The 22538-nt window shown below is 40.4% G+C and overlaps 1 long non-coding RNA gene across 1 annotated transcript in view; it reads left to right on the top strand.

Moving 5' to 3' along the window:
* LOC117257848 (uncharacterized) overlaps positions 1-13888 on the top strand; it is a 31549-nt gene extending 17661 nt beyond the window's left edge. The window contains exons 3-4 of the long non-coding RNA XR_004501734.1: positions 13215-13326; positions 13604-13888. This is a non-coding gene — a long non-coding RNA (uncharacterized LOC117257848). The remainder of the gene's footprint in view (positions 1-13214; positions 13327-13603) is intronic.
* Positions 13889-22538: the final 8650 nt, after the last annotated feature.

Here is a 22538-nt window from a genome sequence, read left to right as displayed (position 1 = left end):
CTTGTTCTGGAGGTTTTTACCTCGAGCCGAATCATCCGCAGAGGTCTCTTCCTCTCAAAAACAAATGAACCAGGTGATTAAAACCAGTAAAAACTCGAAATTAAGCAGTGTTACATTCAAAATCAGTGTTTCTCTTACGCTGATTGGCAAGTCGCTAGCCCAGCACTAACTAATGTGTTCTCACCTGATTTCTGATCCAGACATTCAGGAGGTTTTTATCACGAGTCAGCAGAGCTCTCCTCCCTTTTCCAAACAAATGGATCCACTGATTTAAACTGGTAAAAAGTTTGAATAAAGCAGTTTCACGTTACAAATCAGTGTTTTGCCAATGCTGTTTGGCATGTCGGAGTCAGGCCGCTAGCCTAGCACTTGCTAATGTGTGTTCACTTTTTCTCTCTGATAACCTAAGAACCAGATGTTCATGGGTTTTTTTACCAGGCCAAATTATCCACAGAGGTCTCTTCCTCTCCAAAGCAAACATAGCCAGTGATTTAAACTGGTAAAAACACTGAATAAAGCAGTTTCACATTAAAAATAAGTGTTTTCACAATGCTGTTTGGCTTGTCATGAAGGGCCTTTTAACTATGGTGGCAGATGTGAAAACGTGAATGGCCTTATCTACAGCCAGTGGTTGGTTTGTTTGCTCTGGGCTACTGTAGAAACATGGCAGTGCAACATGGCGATCTCTGTGAATGAGGACCTGCTCCCTATGTAAATATAAACAGCTCATTCTAAGGTAACGACAACATAGCGATTCTTAATTTCAGGTGATTATAAATTAAAGAAAACATTATATTGTATATCTGCCATTATATCAAAATCAGCATTATGTGGTTTTGATTTAGTTGTTCATTGATTCCTGCAAATATGAGTTATTACCGGATTGTAGTTATAAATAAAGGTGACAAAATGTGATGGATTGTCCAATTTAAGTTTCAAGCGTGCTCAAGTTGATTTCATACTGTGAAAAAATGGAAGCCATCGCATACTTGGAACAACAAACAGTCAATAAGTCGATCAACAGAAATTTAATTGGCAACTTTTTTGATAATTGTATTAATGCTGGTTATTTGTAATGCTGGTCTCACCAAGATGTGATGCATCTCTTTGTCACACATGATAGTAAATTGAATATTTTCGGGTTTTGGATGGTTTGTTGGACAAATAAGATGTTTGAAGACATTCCCTTGGGATGTGGCGAGTTGTACCAGGCATTTTCTTTTACTATTTTCTGTAACTAATAATTGGCACATTAATCAATAATGGAAATAACTATGGCTATGGAGCATGAATATATTTGTATTTCATATTTTAAAACCAGTACTTTACTGCCTGACTTGTGAACAACCAGAAAAATCCAGCAGCACTCTGTGTGATGTTATGAGTTTCACCAACTGCTGTACAGGTGCTTCCGTGCTGTTGTGCATCACAATAAAAACATGTTTTCCTGAATACACGGTGCTCATAAACAAATTAATTTATTACTTTTTGAGAATGGAAATGCTAAATATTACTAATCCAATCCCATCAATCATAATCTTTCTTCTTTTAATATTGCAAACAATAAGAACAGTGTTTTGTGATCCAAGCCAGGGAATTACACAGGACACATTTATATTATCCCCTTTTTGTGCACGTGTGTGTGCGCACACACACACACACACACACACACACACACACACACATGCATACTTCTGATCTTCCTTATAAGGTGAACATGGGATTTCTGGTAATGTCCCGGCTCCATTTTCATTTTAATCACGGCAATGGGATCAGACAAGCTGGTAGGGTGGGCTTGGCCTGGCTTGGTTGATTGTTCTGATTGAGTTTTCTTTGTTTGGCAGATATGTAATACAGCCTGCTTAAGAGGATTTGATAAGAGGAAGGAGGTTATTGTGTGATTTAATCATGTTCACTGAGGTGAACCTGCACTTCCTGACAGGCAGACAGCGACCTTAATGTCTCAGCACACAGAGGGACAAGTTTGTTGGCATTTAAACCATACTGCTGGTATGCCACAAAGCACTGTGGTGCAGTTTATGGCAGGAAATATTTGTGCCCTTTTTCCCTTTGTTCTTGAGTAATAAGTGATGTAATATATACATCCAGAGAATATTCAGACATCTGCATATTTGTCATGTTGCACCCTGATGCTTGAATTTTTTTTTTTTTTTCAAATTTCCCCTCATCAGACTACACTTAATACCCTACAAATACGAAGTGAAATTCTGCAAATTCATTAAAAAGGAGAAAGTGAAATATCACACTGATTTAAGGATTCAGACCATTTGCTGTGACACTTGAAATTAAGCTCAGGTGCCTCCCATTCCTCTTAATCATGTGTGAGGTGTTTCAATAGCTTGATTGGAGTCCACCTGCAGTAAATCCAACTGATTGGACCTGATTTGGAAAAGGACACACCTGTCTATATAAGAGGCCGTTTACACGTTGCCGGCTATTTTCATAAACGGACATTTCACCGTCTCCGTTTTCAAAAAGATCTTCGTTTACACTTACCCGTGTATATACACACAAGAGCATGCCAAACCTGTAGGTGGCAGTGTAACGAGAAGCTCAAGCCTTCCATGTATCCATTGTCACCATAGCAACATAGGTCGCACTTTTTACACAGGCGCAAGTTCCGGCGCATACTGTGACGTGGGCTGCCTATAACTCCGTTTATCTGTGTTTATCTCAGTTTACATGCAAACGCGCAACCGGAGTTTTCCAAAATCTCCACTCTGGCCGGAGTTTTTAGAAAGACTCGTTTTCAGAGGAGAAATCTCCGTTTGCGTGTAAACGAAGGGCACAAACGAAGGAAGATGTCTCCGTTTATCAAAATCACTGTGTACGTGTAAACGGCCTCTAAGATCTCACAGCTTACAGTGCATGTCAAACTGCCCTGCAGATCTCAGATACAGGATTGCATTCAGGCATAGATCTAGGGAAGGCTACAAAAACATTCCCATGAGCACAGTGGCCTCCATAATTCTTAAATGAGGAAGTCTGGAACAAGCAGGACTCTTCCTAGAGCTAGTGGCCTGGCAAAACTGAGTAATTGGGGTAAAAAGGCCTCAGTAAGAGAGGTGACAGAGAACCTAATGGACCTCAAACTCTGCCAAAGGCTCGCCTTCTGAGTGGACAATGACCCTGAGCACATAGTTGAGACAATGCAGGAGTGGCTTGGGGACACATCTGTGAATGTCCTGGAGCTCAAACTCAATCGAACATCTCTGGAGAGACCTTAGAATAACCGTCCACCGGCTGTCCCCATCCAACCTGACGGAACAAGAGCGGATCTGCAGAAATCCCCAAATCCCTGTTAAGGGTCTGAATCCATGTGTCATTGTGATATTACATTTTTTTCTTTACAATAAATCTGCAAAAAAATCTGAAATCCTGTTTTCGCTTCATCATTATGTGGTGTTGAATGTTTTTTAAGTATTTTAGCTGAAGACTGCAACACAAAATGTGGAAAAAAGTGAACGTATCTCAAAGCTTCCTGAATGCACTGTATTTGTGCTTCAGTTTGTGTGACTGGAGTTGGGAGCAGAAGGGCCAGTGTTTTTGCAAACAGACAAAACGTGGGTTTGATAATGACACTGGTTGTCAAGATTTTAAAGGCAGTAGCTGCAATATTCTATTAAATCCATAAAAAGATAAACCAGCAATGTTTTAGGCTGTGTATCAAAATTGTTTGACGTCCTATACCCCGTCTATGACAAACACTACTGAAGACGTCAATCTTTAAAATGGTCATTAGAACACAAACCTAAACATATTTCCTAAAATAGCTGAATAGTACATTTGTGGGGGACTATTTTCAGCTTCAGATTCGGTGTGTAAGTGAGTCTTCATGGCAGCAGGACGATGCACTGTGTGGGATTGAGAAAATCAACTACAGCGTGTGTGTGTTCACTGTTACGAGTGAATGCGTCACCAGTGCCACAGTGTGGTTCATGAATGTGCTTCTGACACTAAAATATAGATCTATGGCTACAGAGGTGATACTTGTCAGCAGCATCAATTAATTGTTGGTTTGGGCTTTTTCTTGAGGATTTGTCGACACTAAAAGTAGAATTCCACCACTTGTTTTTAAAGGTTTTGTCGCCACAGATGCACAGTTTGAAGAGAAAGTGTAGGGTTTTGAAGGATGTCTGGATGGGTTGCGTCTGGCACTGAGGGGGATCTTTCACATTTTAATGTGAAACAAAGATGGATTAGTTAGAGGAACATCCGCAGACAGATAATAGACAGATTATGGATGAGCAAATGTCAAGCGGATAAACTATGTCATGAACAATGCACAAAAGGTGAAACAATGCAAACAGTCACTGACATATCTTGAGGACTTATAGGTTTTTAGAGAAACTGAAAATGTACATGTTTTTTTCCATTTTAAAATGGGCTTGAGAGCAACCTAAAATCTTACTGTATCAGCTTTCTATAACATATATTATTTAAAAAGCATATAATTTTTATGCTTTAATCATTTGTCACATTCATATTAATGACAAATGCTGGCACCAAGGTAAAGACAGTGCTCTAAATATGTCCATAAGGGTTTCCTGATGTCTAACTGGTCTTGCCGTCTGCCACTGGGAGGATTAAGCATGGGGCTGAGGTGGTGATCTGACCCCCTTCCCCTGATGTTCACTCTCCCTCTTACGTTTTCACTCTGCTCCTCGTTAACACCAGTGACAAAAATTATCTGAAGAAATAATCATCCCAGCTCGTTGGATTCATCTGCAGTTAATTCAGCATTGAAGAGATGAGGCAAAGCAAACTTGTAATGTAATGCAGCGTGTGTGTGTGTGTGTGTGTGACTGTAAATGTGTGTGTGTGACAGCGAGAGGCAGAGAGAGAGAGTTAAGCCTAGCATTAGCTTTGCTCAGTTTGTGGCTTTTCCTCCATCAGCAGCAGTATTATTTACATGAGTCCCAGCAGGGTGCCTGCTCCTGGTCCAACACTTCAGCTGGTTACTCGCTGGTATTTTGACATGACAGTTTAATCTAGATTGAGAGAAACAAGACGCACAACACGCAAACTCCCACTTCTGCAATTAAATTACATAAGAGATATCATAAATGTCTCTTTTCATAGTTTGACACTTACACAATTTCAAGAGAGAGATCGCACTGCGGGTTTGGATTTCCTGGATCTAAGCATTACAATATTAATATACATTTTTTAACAGTGTACCCTTAATTACTTAATCCTCTTATTCCCTCTGCAGTGCTCTGAAAAACAGGGTCATCTGTGTTTGTGTGTGTGTGATTATGTGCTTGCATCTACTGAATATCATGAGAAAATCTACTGTACGTGTGTGTGTGTGTCTAATATGTCCTGACACAGTACTGCACCCAAACACACCGCAGCTCCACGACCTCAACTAACTTCAGCCCCTCCTTCCACCTCTGTCAACCTCTGCACAAACACTCAGTCGTGCCAGTCACATCATAATCACATCAAGATATATGTGTATGCATATGCACGTAAGTGGGGGAAGACACATCCCTCTTAATATTTACAACATGAGCATTTGTCCACTCCGAATAAAAACATTAAAGTAGACATTTACAACATAAATTGATGCAGAAAAGGAAAAAACGGTGCATAAAAAATCACTAGAATGCAGGAAATTAAGTGTTTAATGCTACCCCCAAACCCCTTGCTTCATATGTGTGTCCCCGAAATGCTGAGACAAAAGCTACGCCCTTGCATGTACAGTATTTATCAGCAGCAGCAACAACCTGAGTGGCATCTTTAAACTTTAATACTGTTAATAATTTATTCACTAAAATCTCCTTTTTTCTGCAAAATTGTCAACATGCTACATGAATTTTTCCTTTTTTTCGGTGTCAGACAACCACGTGTCTTAGCTCAGTTGTTTTTATACAAAACACATTCATGAATTATTACTTCAACCAATATCTGCTAACTATTTCTGAAAAATATTTCCATCTCCTCCTTTCTTGTGGCATTTTGGGCCTGCCGACCCCACAGAGGCTTTGCGGCTGACTTGCTGGCTGGTTGAGTGTGACTGGTTGGCTTAGCGTCAGCTGTTGGCCCAGCCAGGCTCAGCTCAGATTGCTCCAGATTAGGAGATGGGGCACTCTGAGAGCAACTATGATCCATATTAAAGCTGCATAAAATGAAAATTGCAAAGATTTAGAGGCGGATCATAGGCCACAGAGAATTTAATCACAACCTGGCAGTGTGTGTGTGTGTGTGTGTGTGTGTGTGTGTGTGCTCGCAACTCTCTGCATAATACAGAGCGCATAGTGACATGAGGATTTTTGATGTAGGCTGTATTTACTTATCAACCCAGTGTTCCGAGATGTATCACAAATGTTTTATCAGTGCTGCAGCTCCTTCTCTGTCATGGCTACCCGAGAGCATGATGATGCATGAAAACTGTGGAGGTTTTTTTTTGGGTTTTAAAGACTGTGGAGACAAATGTGATGTGTTCACAGACAAAAAACGGACATGCATTTGTTCTGTGTTGGTGTGCGAGTGGGCGAGAGAGAGAGAGTGTGTGCGTGTGTGTTTATGTGTGAGTGGACGCAGCCGGGAATGATACTGTTCCGGTGTCCTCAACACTTGTAATCCCCCTAAAGCTTTAATACTGTTACTGTGTATTCAAAGGGTGGTCTAGTAATAGATAGCTGTATAGAGGTCCTTCATGTTTGGTTGTTATATTTTAGATATATTTTATTTCATATGATAAAACATTTGCCTTCTTATACCTTCAAAACTATTAATTAGATCTCACATAACTCAACACTAACTCTTCTTTATACTGTCAATTATACAGTATATTAGACTCAACTTTGGCATGTAGGTATGATGAACACCTTAAATGACAAAGAACACAATTTATTTGGACTGGTGGAAAAATTATTACTCACTCAGGATTTAAGCATACCTGCACTTAGCTTATTTCAATATATGATACTTTATATTTCTACTGTTTCTCATTACATGTCAAAGGAAAATACTGTACTTTTTCTGCACAGTAGTAGTTTAATAGCTGCATTCAAGGGCTAAAGTTTCGATTCAACACTGGGGAGGACACATATAAAATCAAGGGGGGTTGTGGGTCCTCTAACAAAACATTTTGAGCATTCTGAAGAATGCTGGGGTATTTTTGAGCACCAATTAGTCACTTTCCTGCATCAGTTAATGGTATAAATATCTTTAAATTTTCAAGTCCTTGGCTACTTTCATGTTTTAATTAGGGGTGACAAATGCACATGTTCTAAATATTTATGCACCTTTTGGCTGTATTTATTTTGCAGATTCATACAAACACACAAAACATGCAGTCAGTGCATTAAATCTGATGTTGTAGATGTAGATTAAACCATCAAATGGCACAGAAAGTATAATATATAGAATATAGAATTGGTTCTACTTCGACCAGCCAATTCTTTTTAGACAAAATCATTTCACTCCAATGTTAGAATGATGGGGTCCATTCTGCATAATGAGTACTTTACTTTAATACTTACAGTAAATCAGTTTAACTGATATTTTTTCTGTGCTTTCACTTCAGTAAAATATTAATGCAGTTTTATTAGTAATGGCATTTTCCTTCATGGTGGTGCTGCTGCTTTTACCAAAGTAAAAAAATCTGAATATTTCCTCCACTTTGTGTGTGTGTGTGTGTGTGTGTGTGTGTGTGTGTGTGTGTGTGTGCGCGCACTGTGTTGTTAACACAAATCTTGAAGATGTATATATTAGAGGTGGGAATTGCCAGAGGCCCCACGATACAATGTTATCACGATATTTATGTATTTAAGTCACGATACAATATACAATATACAAATACAATATATATGTTTGCAATATGCCGAGTATTGCGATTACATATATTGTGATATATTGCGATTTAATACCTGTTTTCAACTGTCAGTTATGTCCCCAGAGGAAAACTTTCTCAACGTCAATTTTCATTTGATGAAATAAAGTTTTCAGTCTGTTCATCACACCTCAGCCATTTTTACTGCAGCAAAATGTATCTTGTGGACTAAAAAAGCAACTGATTTTGTTATTGTAGTAGAATACCAGAATTTTAGTATTTGCAGCATTAACAATTTATATGGTTAAATAATCAATAGTCAGCACAATATTGCAACACAAAATTGTGCAATATTATGTTATAATATGTATCAGTTATTCCTAATCTCTATTGTAGCTCAAATTAGGGCTGGGCGATATGAAAAACATCAAATATCATGGTATTTTTTACCAAATACCTTGATATCAGTATTGCCATCATATTTTAGGGTTGACTATTGGTTCTCTCAATTAATAGATTTTTCTGTTAAAAAAATCAAATAACATCTAAAACAGTCTCGTAAGTTCAGAAAATTACATCACTTTACCGTAATGCTAGATCTGCAGCGTTTAATCAATTAGTTGTTAACTATGAAATGAATCACCTAATTTAATAACCGATTAATTGGTTTGAGTAATTTTTTAAGAAACAGTCAAAATTTTCTGATTCCAGCTTCTTAAATGTAAATATTTTATGGTTTCTTTACTCCTCTATGACAGTAAACTGAATATCTTTGGGCTGTTGACAAAACAAGGCATTTGGGGACGTCATCTTGTGCTTTGGGAGACACTGATCAACATTTTCTGACATTTTATAAAACAAACAATTAATCAGTTAATCGAGAAAATAATCAGCAGATTCATTGACAATGGAAATAATCATTTAGTTGCAGCCTTATGTCATGCAGCCTTTCAAACCAGGAAAAGACAACACTTACACAATATATTGATATCCAAAATCTAAGACGGTATCTATTCTCATATCAGGATGTCAGCCCTGTTTCAGATGTCATCTTCCTTTATGGTATCAGTAATGAAAACCTTTCTATTCCTTTATAGTGAGTTGTGCATGTTTTTAGTGTATGTGTCCAGAGCCTGTGTGTTTGCAGCCATGGGCTACATGTGCTTGAGAAACCTGACAGAATTCATGACTTGTGCCCTATTTGTGCTCACCTGTATCTGCGTCTGCGCTACATCTAAACACACATGATGTTGCCTACATGAATATCATTCCTTTCCTCTCACTTTCATTGTCTCTTTCAGGTCTCTCTTCTGTTAGCTGCTTCCTCCTCTTATTCGTCCTCCCTCCCTTTTCTTCCATTCCATATTTCCAAATCCCTCTCCAAGAGCACATTGTGTGTGTGTGCGTGTGTGTGTGTGTGCCGGCATCATTGTCGTACACACAAATGTGCACACACACACATGCACAGAACGCAGACTTAGATCGAGCAGATGGTGACCGTATTCATTTTTTCCCCGACTAACATTAACCATTCATTATAGACAGCAGACTAAGCCAATCCCACATCCTCCCCCATGCAACATGTACACACACATCCACACACATGTCCAATAATTTTGCCATCAGCCCATTGACAGTCCCAAAATCTTGTGTGCCCCTCAGTCAGTGTTGATACTCTCTCCTTCCAGACGGTCCCAGCTCTGCTCTGACTCAATCTGTTGACATTTCTGATTCCGTCCCCATGACTCAAATTTCTCCTCCTTCACTTCAGCAGCCCACAACAGGAATAAGGAGCATCTGACGCTTCCCTCTGCCTCCCCTTCCATCCAATCCTGCAATTTTTTTTTGTCTTTGTTCCTTCCACTTTCACTGTCTGGCTTCTTCTGGCAACTTCCCCATAAGTAAGAGACACAATCACTCCGTTTTCTTCCTTTGTTTCTCTTTCCCTCTGTGTCTCATTTACCTCCTCTCGTCATTTCTCTCTCTGTAATCAAATAGAAAAAAAAACCTAAAACCTGTTAGGCGGTAAATCAGGTTTAATCTCTGGCTTGAAGAAAAGATGAACATTAATCCACATCTGTCCATACAAATGTTTACCGCTCATATTTCAGACCTCATTAGGCCCTGCTGTTAAGCTGCATGCTCACGGTTATACATGCATGCTGCAAGAAAAAATAGAAGAGGGTGCAGGCAGAGAGGCTAATGTGTGTGTAAAAATGTGTTTTTGTGTCAAAGTTTGTGTGCTCGCAGACATGCACGCTCACCTCCCTGGTTGCCTCCCCTGTAGTGAAAGCCATCTGAGGAGGATTTGGCCCTCTGCCTCTCTGTGTTGTCTGAAGGGTGCAGAGGCAGAGAACTCTCACACACTTAAACTAATGAGAGTTTTAGATGCAGTCAGAGAACAGTGTGAGTTAGTGTTCCTCAGCCACCCGCTGGACATCAATCGCCCTGCGGCCTGAAGGCTTTACTCAGTTCCTTTTGCTAAACTGCACCCATCGCTGCCCTTTCCACACACTTGCACAGACCCACATGCACAGACACAGTCGAGGCATCCTGAGGAGTCGAAACTTTCTGTGATCTACAGTGGAAAGAAATTTACCAACATAGTCTGCAGCAGTCTCTTCCAGACAGAAGACTTTTTTTAAATGACAGTATTGTGATTTTTGCAGCAAGAAATGGACACAAATTTGAGTAGCTCTAAAAAAAAAAATTAAGGTTGTTTTAAAGGTACACTGTGTAGTTTCTGACCACTGGGTGTGCTATGGAGCAGTGTTGTTAAAAGTGGATCTCTGTTTTGTTTGTATCTTACACATGAGCAGTTGATGCAATATGCAATACTAACACTCAAGCTTCAACGTCCAGGGCTTGCCATTCGGGTAGTTCCCCAAATGGCCACTTGAGGCTTGCTCCAAGAGCAAATCACTTCATGTTAAAATGCCAAACTTTACAGCAGAAATAGCCTGGTACAAAAAAAACAGTATTGGTCTCCTATCAATTAAGGGCATGGCTGATTTGAGTGACAGGTGGGTGCCGTCCAAGTTGCTACCATAGTTCAGTGTAGGTTAGATAGGCTAAAGTACCCATGGCATAACCCCAGATTCACGGAATGTGGAGTATAGACTGAATCACAATGTTTGTTTACAATCACTACCAGGTAGAAAACTCCAGCATCACATACATAAAATCATATGGCGCTGAGCAGATGCTGCCTCAACTGGTTAGTTTTGGCTACTTACAAAAGTCCCACCTAAAAAATAAAAAAGTACCAGTTTAAGTGTACCCTATATAGCTTTACTTGTGACAGACAGACAGCCTTTTCCAATGGGGAATGGAAGCCATTATCTCAGAGCCACCAGACTCCATTGGAAAAAACAGGAATTTTACTCAGCAGAACACTGGAGTTGCTGGTCTACCGCGACCTCACTTGGTTAGGGTGTAAGGTAAAGCTGAGCAAACATTACACTTACACACACAGTACACACACAGCACAGTAAATAAGCAGAAACATTAGATAGGTCTGTATCTTATAAATGTTACAGTTACAGCTGAACATGACAACAGAAATAAATAAGTCTGCCACTTGTACAGATTTCCGCAATTGAAATCGGTTACCAGTTGTCTGCCTGAAGTGATTGCTGTTGTTAGCACTACATCATGGTGATTCAGCCTATAGGTGTAGCTGTAGCTGTTGTCATTTCAGTGTGTCTTCAGAGCATGAACATTAACTGTAATGTTTTGGTCACCGGATAAAGTGTTGTTCAGCATTTAGCTGTACGGAAAGACCCTATAAGGAGTAGGATGTTTAGTTTTTCCAGTAAGGAGGCCTAAAATTTTTTTAATGGTTTTAAGCCTGTTTATCACAAGCAACAATTAGCATTAACATTAGTATTATCAAAGACTATACAACAAACACTGACTTTCACCCGAGAGAGCAGTGTTCGCATCCTGTAAGATCCTAATGCCAAACCCTTTTCTTTTTTCCTAAACCTAACCATACGCTTTTTTTGCCTAAACCCAACCATGTGCGTTTGTTGCTGAGGAAAAAAAAACGTCAATTCACGTTGTTGTACAGACATAGTGCATTTATTTTGAAAGAGACTGTATGTAAACATTAAATTTCCTGTGAAAACAGAAGTGTATTTTGAAAGAAGACAATGCAAATAACAGGCAGAACTGGACACAGTGTCCCAGAACGTCCACAGCCAATGCTCCCGGGGTACCTTGCATGTCGTATGTGGACATGGAAAGTCCATGACCAAATGTGGATATGTGACTAGGTCGGAGTGAGAATGTGTTGGTAAAGCACCACGCTAACTAAGCTAGTAGCTAGCGTTAGAGTTAGCTCCTCCATCATGTCCAAATATAGTCCCTTCTGGCTTCAGAAAAAAAACAAAATGGCGACATCCAAAATGTTGAACTCGAGGCTCCAAACCAGTAGGTGATGTCACAGTGGCTACGCCCATTAGTTTATACTGTGTGCTGCCACCATTACTGCTAAACAGATGGCGGCAGCAAAAGCAGTTAAGAGGAAGACTGCAAGCTAGCAAACACTGATGTAAAGCCTGATTTTATATATTCAGAAAATCAGCTTAGAAAATGTTTTATGAGGAAGGAAATATTTTGCTAAGTAATACCAAATGTAAACATAACTTAATTTACACGGAAACTCCCCAGAGCAGATTTAAATTGTATCATTTTACAGGTTAATGTATTGCAATCCAAAACTCAAGGTGGTAAGTGTTTTGTTGAAACAGTTTCAGTGAGGTGTTGCATTGACAGTGTGTAACACTGATGTATTGAATTGCATTAAATGTCAAGATCTCTTTTTTGGACATAATGACAGAAACACCATACTGATGCATTGTGAATTGTCACATAAGGATCAAAAACTACAGGCCCTAAAAATGTTAAAAATGAATCAGACCTCACTTAGAGTCTCATCAGAAACTGAATATAATAACCTTCATGTTAACTGCACAGCAAATCTATTGTGTTGTATTACATTGTGCATGTATTTATATTCTCTACCCACACATATACATAATAATATTATTCCCATTATGACACAGACACAGTGGTTGCCTTACATGTTGGCTTTATCACAATAAACTGTCATTATTTTCTTTATTGCACTCTCAGGTCATGCACCTTTATGTGTTGACTGTTGACTGAAATTCCTATTGAATCATTTATCAATTACAGGGCTATGATATTATGGGACACAACCCCTGCACGGGTTAGCCACATATATCACAGGTGTGTCAACATGCATTTGACTGTCTTTATCTCTTCATTTTGTGTGCCGTGTCTATATTTTTTTTTCAAAGTACAAACCCTCCCCCCAAAATACTGTAAAGACAAAACACATTAACACAACCCCTGTCTGTCCTTTTGTCTCCTCTCCATCCAGCTCCTCTTCTGTCAGTCACCCCGCTGCCCTAAAACTGTCCTAAATGACTTAATCTACAGGGCGACAGTACTCCACCAGAGAGGCTGCTGAGTGAGGAGCGTTTCTATGCGCTGTAAGGGGATTGCTGTAATTACTGGGATCTGTGCACCGTATTTATCTTTTCAAGGGACGGGTGATCCTGCCATAAAAAGCCCAACATTTGGCAGTTAACTAATGCACACCATTAGATTGATTGTGCTGGATTTGTGTTTGTGTGTGTGTATGTGTGTGTGTGTCCCATATTTCCCTACTGCTGCCATGCTCTGTGATGTGTGTTAAATAATGCTCGGTTGTTCTCTGTAATCCTGATTAAATGGGGGTTAATGTGTGTCTGTTATACTTTTTCACAGACTCTCCAGCCGTGACCTTCCACGACGAGAGAGAGAGAGTTTGCATAAATGAACTGGCTTACGAGACATGATTAGACGGAGGGAGATGCAGCGAGACAAGGCAGAGGTACGAGGTTCAGGTGGCATCAGTGTCTGTATTTGCTGCCTTGATGTCTCAGTACGTGGGAACAACAGAGACAGAACGACTGACATTTTGTCGAAAAATAAATAAAAATCATTGTCTGATATGCTCTTTTCTTAAACATAAACCTCAGCAGCTTTAAAAATCTGACATTAGGAGTACAATAAAAGGGAGAAAATAATGAAAGAAAATGAAATTATCACTCTTCTTGGATGTGGCAGAGAAACAAACAGATTGACCACGCTCTTCTTTCCAAAATCCTCCCCCGTGCAGGCAACATGTTCCTCACGTCCATCTTGGCTGTGTTTTTTTCAGATATTTGGTGTCAGTGTGTGTGTGTGTCTGTGTCTGTCTTTGTGTGTGCGTACGTGTAAATGTGAGCATGGGTTTGTGTGTGTGCGGGTTGTGAAGACGGAGGCTGCACCAGGCTGTCCAGCCTACACACAAACCGTCCCGTCGTTAAATCACCTTACTGTTCCATCCACCATCCACTGCCCTGAGCATGTTTTTCATTTGATGTGTGTTTTGGTTGAAATGAAAGACACACGGGGAGAGGAGAGTGAAAATAAAAATGCAGGGGTATCGAGACAGGAGGCATAAACACTGGATGTCAAAGTAACTTCGGACTGTGCTCTCTTTGCATTATTAAAACTAACTTTTGCCATCTTTGTCACTTCAAACTCTTGCGCACACACACACACTCATTTAATCTCTCTACTCTGTCCTCTTTCTCCCACTTGTTCCTTATTAATTTTTATGTTTCTGACCTCGGAAACGGGCATGAGTACACAGATATATTACAGTAATTATCTAATTTTACAGTGCCATTAAATGTCACAGAAATCCAGAGTTATGGCATTAATACAATAAAGAGGGTTTGGGCCAGAGGGATGATAACTTAATACTGGACCAGTCTGTAACAAACTGTCTGCGATGGATACTTGCCAGTTTTTTTTATAACAACATAGTCAGTGTCTTCTTCTGTTGAGTTAATTTGCAACTGCAAGCAGGATAAAATAAATCATTTAAATCAAGTGAAAATCATGATACAGAAAGTTTCAAAAGTCAAATGCAAAGTTTGTTAAATTCCATGTGTGCTATTAAAACCCTTTTATATTTAGCTGAATATTTCAAGCACAATTCTGCACAAGGGACAAAACATATATTTCACATCCTCATTTCTGCACTAGGACAACTATGTTTTCCACTTGAATTCAAATTTACGACATATTATATTTAGATTCTCCTCATTTTCTCGGATCCTGGCCGGCAATAGTGTTATTTACTGTGGCTCTGACTGAGGCACATTTGGGAGCAGTTCAAATTCAAAGCTGTGCCAATCTACTCGTTCCTTTTTTTGTCTTTTTTTTTTCACCCCCTTCCATCGCCCTCTATTCCTCTCACTCACTCTCCACTCATTTCTACCTACCTCTGTCCCAGTAGATGGAGATGTGAAATATTTAAACACACTTTGTTGTTTGGGGACAATGCACTTCAGCAGATGGGCCATCGCCACACAGACCCCAATGTATGCAAATCTCCATACAAAGCAGCCCAGGATGTTTTCAATATAACACAAGTGCCTCAGGCCCTGTTTTAATCCCTCTTTACCCGCAGCCAATGCACTGTTTCATCCAGTCAAACGCCTTAAGCGATATGTCAACTTGGACATCTGGCCACATAACTGAACCCAAAAAAAAGTGTGCATGTGTGTTTGGAAGGGAGCATGTTTGTGGAGGGTTAGAGGGAGAGATAAAGGTGATACAGTGCATGCTGTCGGACTGAAATATCCAGAGATGAAATTATCAGTGGCATCATTAGTGGCAGAGTACATCAAAGGACCAGGAAGTGGAGTTTCTGAGGTGGATTCTTCGCCCTCCACACCAGGGGAAGCAGGTGCCAGTGCTGCTTTCTTCATTGTCTCTTAACTTGTTTTGCTGTTTTCTCACTTGTTTTTCTCACCCCCCCACCCTCTAGGAATAAGCAACCACAAGCACACACACAAGTGCATATGCGTGCACAGATGCACCAACACACACACACACACACACACACACTTGTGTACCCAAATATGGCACGGTAACACACGCGTGCTGCCTGCAGACTTTCTGGTCAGAACACTGATTTCTGCCGTTGTGACATCTGAAGGGTGCTACAGCACAGCCAGACACCTGGATACACATGGCATCTTTCACTACTGTGTGTCAAAGTCCACGTGTGTGTGCGTGTGATTGTTTGTGTGCTAGGTGTGCGTTAGGTGTGGGGGAAGGTGCCATGGAAGGCAGCATCTCCTGAGGGTAACTCATCAGCTTTTCCTGGATGGAGCACAAGTTCAGATGCTTGTGGCAATGTTGCATGTCCTCATTGACCTACATGATACAGAATACACACATACACGTATGTGGCACATACATCCGTGCAAACCTACATGTGTACACGGCAAGATTCACGCACTCACATGGGAGAGTGAAGTCATATGTGATCATGCAAATTCGTGTCAACGTTTATGAAGACTGGGCGGTTTATTGGGTTTGGGCTCTCATTAAACGTTGCTGAAACTCTCAAGGAATGAAGGTTGCCGTAGAAAATAAAACGTGCAAAAGACAACAGTTTATAATGCACGTACTGGACTTAATAATGTTTCTAAAACTGAGGTGAAATGGTATGCTAAAGCAGCCTTTCTCCTCTGGTTCATTTGCATGGTCAATAAATTTACAACTGCGCATAATCACAAGAAAAAAAAAAATATATTTTTTTTTTTAGATAATTAGCATGCATGTAAAATTTATGTTTACGCTGTTAATTATCTGTGAACAGCGTAAGTCTAACAAAAAATCTGATGTGCAATATAGGGTCAGGAGGAGGTTATGTTACTCATGGATATGGGGGGGGCGTGAAATACACTGGGATGTGCAAAACACATCTTATTTATTAAATGACAGATTATAAACATGGTCTTTTGTTTTTCTGTGTTTCAAATTGCCTCTTTGGGGATGCTCAAGTTTTCTAAGTCCACGTATCTTTATATAATATATATAAAACAGGTTAGAAACAGGCTGTCATAAATAGACATCGACCTGTATTTTCACACATATAACCTTAAACTGCTTTGATTATATTTCCATTCCTGTTTCCTGAGTAAGAAGCACTAACTTCAAATTTATTTAAATCTTCTGAAGACATTAAATAGCTGCACTTTCTTATTTACAGCTTAATAAAATCACATGGATTAAGATATAGCACGGTCAAGTGCCTAAATGATGATAGATATTAATGGGAAACATTTTTCACTTGAATATTCGATATCTTTTTCATCAAATTGTAAAAATGTGTTCAGGTTATGAAGTAGCCACTATATATCGGAGCTCTGTAAGCATATTCCTTTTGCACTGTGTTTGTAGCTGGCATGAGAGAGACTGCCTGCAGCTTGTGTGATGGTCTGTGGATATGTGTGGATGTGGGGGGGGGGGGGGGGGGTCTTGTGTGTGCATGTGTACTTAAACCTCAGGCCATGAAAGTGTGTGTGTCTGTATGTGTGGCTCATTATGTGGATTGTGGTTGCATGTGGATGTATCGGTGCGTGTGTTTGTGTGTGTGTGCCTGTGTGTGCAGGGGAAGAAAGAGTGTAGGTGAGTGCAGAAGACAAACCTGTCAGTTTCACAGCTGGTTTCTCTGGCTGCAGGGCTCAGGCCGGAGCAGGGTGACACTCGGCATCACAGCACCACAGCACAGGGCCCGGGGTAAACACACCATCATATACTGTAGGCAGACGTACACACACACACATACCTTGGTTGGCTGCCCTCACCTTGTAAGACCAAGAGACCAGTGAAACACACCACCTGGGCAAGTCATCATATCTTGTCAAAGATTTTTTTTTTCTGTCTTTTTGGCTCGGTGGAGGTGTGAACAACATCACAGACCAGATTGCCTGGCAATGGACTGACCATCATGTTGTAAGGAAGGGGTGGGGGGAGGTTGAGAGGAACACAGAGTGAGAGAAATAACAAGAGAAAAAGTATAATGTAAGATGAGAATGGCTCTCTTTTTATTAGCCCTGTTGGAGGATGGAGCTGGCTTGTCTCCCTGCATCATGAGCCATGGTTGCTTGATCGGGACTATCATGGCCACTCTTGACGCATTATTGATGATAGAAGTTGATGTGGACTATTAGCTGGATGGTCCCTTCCTGCGTCAAGAGGAGACGGTGTTCCCATCCTTTGGTCTCATTTCGGGACGCGCTTCATAGTGTGTTCCCGAGCGAAGTGGACTCTCTGTGGGGAAAAGAGCCTCAGGCAGTCTCCCCCCCTCTCATCCCTCCCTCCAAACCAAAGCATCCCCCCAACCATCCCCGCACATTTCCATCTCCACAAAGATGGAAGTGATGGCAATTTCTTCAGGGTATTAGGAGGATGTTGACCCTTTTTTTTTTGTAGTTCTCATAACTGGTGCAGTTGACAAGCAAAAAGCACATCAAGGTAAGACAAAAAAGGACAGTTTTAGCACTGAGGTTAGGAGACATATTCATCCACAATGTGCAATGTCAACGTGTTAATTGTGATTCTGTAGAGCGCTCTTGAGCAGCACATAGCAGGTATGCTCAGAAAAATAAGCAGCCACCTTGTGAATTCTGTTGACATTTTGAGGAGAAAGATCCTAAGTGGAGTCAATTATAAAAATAAAGTAAACATGTTGACAGGAGAAATAAAACTGTGTTTTGACTGCTGCTGTCAAGGGAGGTTCCCCTGTCTAAAGTTTACACAGCAAATGATTATGCTTCAGTGATTCTGCCCTGGATATGTGTGTGTCTCTACGTGTGTGTGTTTGAATGTGTGCACTCAGCGATCAACTTCTGCTAAATACTAATTACTGAATACTTAGTACCGATGCCCTTTCTATTGGGTCCCTTTAGTATAAACATTCATTATGGCTCTTTTTCTCCTTTGTAGCCCCATCATCATTATTCCATCGCATCCCCCGAGGAGTGAGGCAGAGCCGAGGCCGGGGCCGGACCCGGCTGGGGGAGAAAACACTGTAGAACCAGAGCGCCAGGACCTGGGAATGCACACAAGTGATATTTGTGCACGGAGATCAAAAAGCGTTTACCTTTAGATGTTTCCCTGATATGAATATTCAACATCCTTATTGAAATCTAATTTGGGTCTCCTTGTCTCAGGGGTCTTTTCATCAGTGCCTGTTGCCTGAGGCCAGTGCTGATTGACAGCCAAACTTTAGTAAAGAGCAAGCAGGAAAAAAGGGGAGATCTGGTGGTGTTGGAGATGTGAGCGGTGTGAAGCCGGGGAGAGCTGGAACAGATGAGTCGAGGGGTGCTGAGGGCGGCGCGGGTGGGGGTGGGGGGCTTGACGGGGGTGGGGTATTTAACCTCCTCGCGTGCATGCACAAACAGAATGCTGCAGATTATTAGGAACTAGGAGTGAAAATAATAAGCAAAAGGGAGCGTTTAAACAAATGTTTTATCAAGTCAGGCTTTCTCCTGTGTGAAATCAATTTTCTCCCTCCAACCACGGTTGTTAACACACAGCTCTGTTTTGTTTGCAAAGAGGGATCATTTGGTATTTCTTATTTTTAGTAAAAATAGGAAAGATCTGCATAGAGCTGCAATGATTAGTGGCATAGGTATAGATTTTGGGGTGGACACAGGGGACACGTCCCAGTCAATATTTAAAAAATGTGCATTTGCTCCCCTGAAAAACATGAAAGTATCAAAGGACCTTTATTTGAACATAATCAAATACATTCTCACTATAAATTGGTGCAGAAAGGGCAGAAAATAGTGCATAAAAAAACAGAATGCAGGAAATTCTGTGTATGATGCTCAAAATTTTCTAGCGGTGAACCACTAAACTACCCATTTCATATGTATGTGCTCCAAAATTGAAATGAAATTTATGCCCTTGATAAGTCAAATTATCAAATAGTTGATCATCAAAAAATTAACTACTTTAATAATACAACAGTTGTAGAGAAATTAAAAAAAAAAAAAAAAAAAGCCTGCAAAATATTCTCTGATTTCAGCTTCTCCAAACTGAGGATTGCCTCTCGTTGCAAAATTTTGGCCATTGATTGAACGAAACAAGCAATTTGAGGACATCATATTGGATTCTGGGAAATTGTAATGGGTTAATTGAGAAAATCATCATCAGATTTTATAATAATGAAAGTAAATGTTAGTTGCAGCCAAAGATCTGCAGGCCATCTATATATAACAAGCTACAAAAAATCTAGGATGTTTTTTGTGGCAAACAACTCACTACTTTTATTATCTGAACCGATTTCTCACCTGATTTGTCTTCATTACTTAAATATACCTATCATCCATAATCAATCATTCTCGATTCAAGACATAGCAACAGATTGACAATATGAAACTTGCTTGTACGTGCACTTTACATTATCTTTGAGCTGAAACAATGAGTTGATTAAGCAAACAGTCGATCGACAGATAATTAACCCGCACTCCTTTTGATAATCAATGAATCCTTTTGTAGCGAAAATGTGTAACATTTTGTGCCTCCATCTGCTCAATTGTGAAGTTTTGCTGCTTTTCTTTGTCCTGTGTGATAGCAAACTGACTGACTGCTATTAGAATGTTTTCTAACAGTTTATAGACCAAGCGATTAATTGAGCAGATTGAGCGATAATTGCAATAATTGCTAGCTGCAGCCACACTAAAAATATATTTAAGCGCAGGTGTAGATTTCTGTGGGAACCCAGGGGACACGATGAACATGTGCATTTGTCTCCCCCAATAAACACATGAAAGTAAAATTAAATCAAAGACATTTACACAATAAACTGATGAGAAAAGGCACTAATTGGTGCTCAAAAAATCACCAGAATGCAGGAAATTAAGTGTTTGATGCTCAAAAATTTCTGGCAGAGAACCTCCTGTTTCATATGTGCCCCCCCCCCAGTGTTGAAACAAAACCTACGCCCTTGTATTTAAGTATAATAATACAATCATCGTTCTACTGCTATGTTTGCCACAGTCAATGGTAAGATTCACATTTAACAAAAATAGTTTAGTTACAGAAAGATTTGCTTTTTTTACACAGAGTATTTCATTTATTCTCCTCTTGTCTTAAGCATGTGATGCTCCCTGCCAAAGGCATAGCACCATATTGTTTTCTAAAATTATATTTCTAAACATTTGTTCAGTCATTTGTCTCCATTTCTGACTTAGGACCTGTGAACTCTGTAACCATTCATTTGGCAAAATAAGAACAGGAAAAACAAGAAAACTCTGTGCTCTCACTCTGTCTGCAGGGGGGAGAGATGGACCGCAGTGATGGAGTACTTTTGTGTCTTTCTTTCTTTTCTTTTTTTTCTGCTTATATAATAACAAATATTAGAGGCTGAAAACAGCCTGAGCTGCCCTTCTCCTGGTGCAGCTCTGAAACCACAAAACAAACACTGTGAAGAAGGATTCAAACCAAACATACCTGTGGAGCCTATAGAGGCAGACATTACAGCAATGGTAGCTTCACAAAAACTGTCAGGGTCAGATATTGTTCTGTAAAAACTAATATTCCTATTGCTGGTGGTGCTGATACCATGTCCATGCACACACACACACACACACACACACACACACACACACACACACACACACACACACACAAACCAGCACTGTCCTCATCTGGCCAGTGGGTTGAGCATGGTTTAATGTTATTATTGCGCAGGTGTGGGTCCTGTCCCTCAGGGTTCCATTAAAATGATGCCCCTCTCAATAGTGGCTCCATTTGCTCTTTAGATTTAACACAGGCCATATGTCTAGCAGGAGGCAAACAGCTGATGGGGTTTAATTGACAGAAATCAACATATTTGGTTGTGTGTGTGTGTGTGTGTGTGTGTGTGTGTGTGTGTGTGCGCGGGTCTGAGTGTGTGGTGTGCTAATGGTGGACGTGCTTGGGCTCAGGGGATCCCTTTAAAGGGTCAATTGTGTATCAGAACAGAGTTTGGAAAGAAAAAAGAAAGAGGGCAAAAGAGAAGAGAGGCAGAGGCAGACACAGACAGAGATATTGATGGGAAACAAGACTAATTCATAATGGAGACAGAGAAAACTGCCACGGATTCAAAGCACAGTTTAGCATTGCAGGACATAACCCTGCACATCAATGTGTGAATACATTTCCTTCATTTTGGAGCTGACACTCTTGTCCATTCCAGGAACACCGCTGTGTACAGAGTGTTAACTTCATGTTTCATCTCGCTTCACAGAGACACTGTCCCTGGCTGCAGTCAAATCATGTAAAATTACCTCTGTCACGGAGCTGATTCAGGCTCAGGAGGGGACCCAAAACAAATGAGTGTATCCACTGCAGGGCCCTCGAACTTCATCAATCCATGCGAGACACTGAAATAATTAGATTTGACGTACCAAACCATTTTATGCTCACTTAAAGGTCCAGTGGGTAAAATTTAGAGGGATTTAGTGGCATCTAGAGGTGGGGATTGCAGATTACAGCCATCTGAAAATTCTTGCGGTTAGATTTTTTTCAGTGTTCAGGAGGTTTTTATCGGGAGAATTATCTGTCCCCTCCTCTCCAAATCACCTGGACCTGGAGATTTAATCTGACTCTGAATAAAGCAGTTTCACATTAAAAATCAGTGTTTCTTCAATGCTGATCAGCTCATCAGAGACAGGCTGCTATCTCAACATCTTCTAATATGTACTCACCTTTTTTCTCTGATGACTTAAGATCCAGACGTTGAGGAGGTTTTTAGTGGGAACTGAATCATCCGCAGAAGCCTCTTCCTCTCGGCCCCGGTGTTTTAAACTGGTAAAAACAT

Source organism: Epinephelus lanceolatus, chromosome 8, assembly GCF_041903045.1.
Source record: "Epinephelus lanceolatus isolate andai-2023 chromosome 8, ASM4190304v1, whole genome shotgun sequence".
In the NCBI taxonomy this organism is placed as follows: Eukaryota; Metazoa; Chordata; class Actinopteri; order Perciformes; family Serranidae; genus Epinephelus; species Epinephelus lanceolatus.
Note: the sequence above shows the minus strand (reverse complement) of the source record. Positions and strands in the feature narration are given on the sequence as shown.